This window comes from Schistocerca serialis, chromosome 2, assembly GCF_023864345.2.
Source record: "Schistocerca serialis cubense isolate TAMUIC-IGC-003099 chromosome 2, iqSchSeri2.2, whole genome shotgun sequence".
NCBI lineage: Eukaryota > Metazoa > Arthropoda > Insecta > Orthoptera > Acrididae > Schistocerca > Schistocerca serialis.
Genome location: NC_064639.1, coordinates 54,751,963 through 54,757,962, shown reverse-complemented (window position 1 = coordinate 54,757,962; position 6,000 = coordinate 54,751,963). Strand labels below are relative to the sequence as shown.

At 42.1% G+C, this 6,000-nt stretch overlaps 1 protein-coding gene across 1 annotated transcript in view; it reads left to right on the top strand.

The window, feature by feature from the left end:
* The first annotated feature begins 341 nt into the window (after positions 1-341).
* LOC126456755 (uncharacterized) overlaps positions 342-6,000 on the top strand; it is a 190,858-nt gene continuing 185,199 nt past the window's right edge. The window contains exon 1 of the mRNA XM_050092501.1: positions 342-499. The gene's annotated coding sequence lies outside the window, so the exon portion shown is untranslated. The remainder of the gene's footprint in view (positions 500-6,000) is intronic.

The following is a 6,000-nucleotide window of genomic DNA, read 5'->3' as shown; positions in this document are numbered from 1 at the left end:
CTTCCACATACAGCCAACATCCAAAAGACGGCAGAGAGCAGGACCACAATATTTTGTAGTGTTCTAAACATGTTGCATAGAAAAGTGAACTGTGGGGAAACACTTCAAAAACGTAGATGCCGTTGCTAGGAGTCAGCATGGCTTCTAAATTAACAGTGTAATAACCTGTTACCTGCACCGAGCAGACACAAATCTCTGGCTGTATACTTAAGATTTAACTTTCATCATTAGGCTTAATAAACAGTTGTAATAACTGCATTTTTCAACAAGCAGTAAAATTTAAAAAAAAGTTAAATGGGTAGTATCGATAGTTAGGATCCCCTATGGTCGCTCCCATCAGCCATTGCGCCGAGTGTCAACTTGGTTTGACGGACTATATGAACATGTCAACATGTGGTGGGCCGGTTAATTGAAGTGGGGTTGAGCTACGAATGTAAAATAGAATTACGTGACACGTGTAAAAAGAGTTGGAGAAGATACTGCGCACACATTACTGCAGGTGAGGCGACATTATCAAGGCTGTCATGAAAGTAAAGCCCAACAAATCATTTTAAAACGCGGAAGCCTAATTTTACCAGTACTGTACCCAGGTAAACTAGAAATGCATTAACATTGTTTTCTATTGTGATCAGCACTTGTGGTATGGAAAATACGTAGGAACTCACTACACAGCATTTTCTTCAAAACACGAATGATAATGACAAGTCTACCTAACCAAGTTTTCGTTTGCACGAATACGTATCCACGGTATTTTACCGGGCTTCAGATAAACTTCCGTTCATATTTCGTATTCATTTCTCTGATTATTATGTGTAGCGCCGTAGTGGTCTCCATAGGATCCGCTACTATGTTAACGCAAACTAAATTACTCCTAAAAGACATTTGTGTAGTATGTTTATTGTAGGTTTAATTACTCAGTAAGATAAATACAATTTTCATCATAGGTTGATTTTATGAGTTATCTCCTTCATTGCATGGATTTTGTGCCTTGCATATTTAATGTTTGTGAAGTAAGCAACATATGGCGGTTGAGTTGAGTATTTATTTGGTTTTTATTTGTTCCTATTAATTAGATTAATAATAATATAGGACAGATAAAGTGAAATAATGTAGTATTACATGGGCACTTTAGATATCATAATATGTCGTAAGTTATATTTTATTTTTCTGAGAACAATTGGTTCCATAAAATATTACAATCATTGGCAGGCCTAACAGTTTAAGGGAAAGTTTAAAACGGTGGAATATATGAAAGTCCAAATTTTTATCCTACTGACATACATAAATTAACATTTTATAATAATTTATCTTAAAGTTCCAAGCTTTTTGTGACAGAAGTACTTTTTTTCTTTCAAGAGTGTTTTCACCAAACTGGTTTGTTCTAACATTATAACTTAAGGATGCTTTGACACTAATTTTTATGTTGATGGGAAGCTTATTGTTAGTGTCATTAGGCTTCTTGTGGAAAGTGTGTGTGTTTGTTTTTGTTTCCGCCATATTTGTGACGTCATGGGTCAAAGCAGACCGGTGGGATCGGACGCTTCCGTATTTCCGCTTACTCTTACATCTGACCCAGTAACTCCCTTGTGTACTTTGAGAGAAATGTAGATTCTTGGTAAAAGTTTTTCACTTATCTTGTCATTATGTGTCACAATTTGTCTGAAATAATTCCCTGTTGCTGACTACAAACATAATCAGTGTGTACGTATATTGAGTTGTTGTAGTAAGTATCCTGAGAGATATGAAGGGCCCCCTGTAGTTTGTTAGGGGCCCTATATATTAATCTCATGGCTCATTTTTGAAGTTTAAAAACTCCTGCAACATTTCCACATAAGATTATACCATAGGAGAGCATGGAATTGAAACCTGCAAAATATGACAACAAAGTACAAAATAGTTCTCAGATTAGAGGATGCTAGGCTAAATTTCGTGACCAGCTGATCAATTTGCTCTTTCCATCTAAAGAGACTGTCCATCTAGATGTCTAGGAATTTTGTTGTTGTTGTCTTCAGTCCTGAGACTGGTTTGATGCAGCTCTCCATGCTACTCTATCCTGTGGAAGCGTCTTCATCTCCCAGTACGTACTGCAGCCTACATCCTTCTGAATCTGCTTAGTGTATTAATCTCTTGGTCTCCCTCTATGATTTTTTACCCTCCACGCTGCCCTCCAATACTAATTGGTGATCCCTTGATGCTCCAGAACATGTCCTACCAACCGATCCCTTCTTCTAGTAAAGTTGTGCCACAAACTCCTCTTCTCCCCAATTCTACTCAATACCTCCTCATTAGTTACGTGATCTACCCATCTAATCTTCAGCATTCTTCTGTAGCACCACATTTCGAAAGCTTCTATTCTCTTCTTGTCTAAACTATTTATTGTCCATGTTTCACTTCCATACATTAATATTCTGATTGTTAATATCCATTTCTGGAACTTGAAGTATTTTATTTGTTCCCTGAAACAGGATGACATTAGCTTCCGAAAAATTGTTAGGCTATTTGCTGTGGACCATTGGTGTATTTGATAAGTGACTCCTGCATTGTTGAGTTCGGCTCTGTGATCAGAATACTTGGATCATCAGTAAACTTGGCTATTTTTACTCTGTTAGTAATTGTAATTGTTAGAGCACTAATGTAGATCAATAAAATCAGTGGCCAGAGGATCAAGCACAGAGGGCCTCTATATTTAACACTTTCTCCGTCTGAGTTATTTTTCAGGGTGTTGATTCTTCTGGGAAACCTGGAATTCTCGGTGGAAAAATTGGTAAATCTGAGTTTTAGGGATTTCATAAAATCTAGTTTGTTAACCTAGCATTAACATTCAGTTGTACTGAGTTACATAACAAGTTGTTGAATACATATTTTTTTTTTTAATTATGTGCTTATAATTCCATATAAATTATCAATGTTTGAAAAGAGCTGTTAAGCTGGTGAATTGTACAGAATATTCCTTTTTGTCAGAGACCCCCATTGGGTACTTCCTAAAATACAGTTTTCACAGAATTTCATCTGTTACACTAAATATAGCTCTCTGTGGAGAATCCTATACTAAAGCTGGTGTAGGTGTCGATTGGCTATAGCTCCTATCTTACTCTAGTCTCTCGAATATCTTTGAGAATACGGACAGCAGAGAGAGGGACCAATACTTCGATATTAGTGTCCTCTCTCTACTTTTGTGGATTGAAATCACTATCATGTGCTTCAGTTACACTAGTTTTCATTGATTACACGGATAGCAGAATAGTTGAGTGATTAAGTCTGCACATGATTTTAAAATCTGATTTTATACACTGTCATATCTAGAGGACTGAGAGCCTTTGAGATTATTTATAATCTAATTAATAGGAACAAATAAAAACCAAATAAATACTCAACTCAACTGCCATATGTTTGGTGTGAGTTTAAATGATTTGTTAGCTGTAGGGTTTCTGTGGGAGTTTATTACGGTTCCGTGTTTTTCAGCTATAGTGAAAAAAATTATTGAAATCTGAGGCTGCAACCATTACCAGAGGACTGTCATATTCTTGCTCATTTTGATTTTATGTTCCTATTTTTCTCACTTTTTATCACAAGCCAATAACCTGCTAATTTCTTTTGCATAATACATATGTTTGGCCTTCCACATAATACAGGTTTGAATTTTACAGTGTTCTCTAATGTAATTTCACTGCTACGTTGTATTAGTCCTCTGTTCCGTGTACTGAGCCCTCTTTTCAACATATAATATTTTAATGCTCAGTGTTAATCACTCTTTCTTTCTCCACTGGCTGGTTTGATTTTAAACATACTGTTCTTTCGTGTTCTTAAACTCTCACCCACCGCCATACAGAATCCAGAAGCTAAACAGATATGAAACAGTCGTGAACTGTTCCTCCAAGTGTGTCTCCCATAAAAATTTTAGCCTTTCCAAAGGCCTTTCATATTGCCGCACTCCTAAATTCAGTCATGCTGTGCTTGTTAAAAACCTTATCTCCTTCTCCTGGTTCCTACAGGGGAAACAATTTTGTCACCAACCCTACCAATCAGACTCAATCCAAAACCAAAATTGAAGCCTGCCTGACTCAGTTCAGCCCTCCAAGTAACTCTGATCCACCCCCACTGCCCCAAATTAGCCTCTGTTAACCTTCCAGAATTTCCTAACCTTGATCTTTGCCTGATCATCATTCCCCAAATCCCTCAACATGGAAGCCAACCTTAAATCTTCAGAAAGAATCCCAATCCACCATGTAAAAACTGGTCCTGACCTTACAATCATACCTGCTGACAAAGGATCCACCATAGTGTTTATGAGCCACGGGGATTGCCTCGTGGCCGAACTCCACAAGCCATGAAATTGTCCGCCTAGAAACCCTGCCACAGTAACCCCATTCCACCCCCCTGCGGGTCCGGGGATTAGAATTGGCCCGAGGTACCCCTGCCTGTCGTAAGAGGCGACTAAAAGGAGTCCCACCCCCTCAAGGGGGTCGTTGGCGCCTGCATCCGGAGACGGACGGTTCCACGACCTCTATTTGCGGTCATTTTGCTTTTTCACTTCTCGTTTCTTCCTTCCTTCCTTTGGTAGGTTCCTTTCTTTGCTCTTTCCCATCTCAGTCTTCCTTACTCTTTCCTTGCCTTCTCCTCCTTGCCTTCTCCTCCTTGCCTTCTCCTCCTTGCCTTCTCCTCCTTGCCTTCTCCTCCTTGCCTTCTCCTCCTTGCCTTCTCCTCCTTGCCTTCTCAGGTCTCCGCCTCGGCGTTTGAGACAGTCTGTCCTCTCTCTCCCTCTCTCTCTCCTCCTTTTCTTCCTTCCTCCCTGTGCGTGCCTGAAGGCCGACCCACGCGGTTGCATGCGTAGCCGGTGACGGGGTAACGCGTAATTCCCCGCCCTGGGTAGACATGTAAGGCACGCGCGTACCCCCTGGTAAAGGCCAGGCCCGGGGAGGGGTGATTGCCTGAGCTGATACCTTCTGACCATGCCGATTGGTGCCTCCGTCTGGTTCTCGGGAGGTGTGACCTGAGGTGTAAACATTCACCTAAGGCGGGAGTGCCCTCTGAGAGGGTCCCCACAAGGAAGGAGCGCGCCATCGGAGACGCTGGCAATCATGGGGGGTTCCTCCGCAATGGATTTCACTCCATCTGTCTCGACTTCTGCCCAAAAACGGAAACGTGACCAGCCATCAGTGACAAAAGTACTACCGCCTGCCCCACAGTTTCTCGTCGTTTCTCGATCTGAGGACGGAAAGGATTTTTCCTCTGTCAATCCTTTCGTTATCCAGAAGGGTGTAGATGCCATAGCCGGATCTGTCAAATCTTGTACCAGGTTGCGTAACGGTACCTTATTACTAGAAACTGAGAGCGCCTTTCAGGCACAAAAACTGCTTCGGGCCACACTCCTGTACACGTTCCCTGTGCGGGTGGAGGCTCACCGAACTTTGAATTCGTCTCGTGGTGTGGTCTATACTAGCTCCCTCGACGGACTGACTGACAAGGAGATTCAATCTTTCCTCGCTGAGCAGGGCGTGACGGCTGTCCATAGGGTCATGAAAAAGGTCAACAATGACCTTGTACCGACCCGGACACTTTTCTTGACCTTAGATAGTGTTTAGCTGCCATCGCGCATCAAGGCGGGCTACGAGGTTATTTCTGTTCGCCCCTATGTCCCGACACCTACGCGCTGTTACCAGTGTCAGCGTTTCAATCACACTCAACAGTCTTGTTCCAATGCGGCTTAATGTGTCACTTGTGGCAGGGATGCCCATGAGGGTGACTGTCCACTTCCGTCTCCTCGTTGTGTGAACTGTCAGGGTGACCATGCCGCATCCTCCCGTGACTGTCCTGTCTACAAGGACGAACGATGTATCCAAGAAATTCGGGTCAAAGAGAAAGTGTCCACCTCGGCTGCTCGCAAGCTATTAGCTAGTAGGAAGCCCACGCTGCTCCCAGCGGGGAAATACAGTACTGTCCTCGCCTCTCCTCGGACTACCAGGGAGGTGGCAACCCAGACATGTGATCTGACCTTCAGCA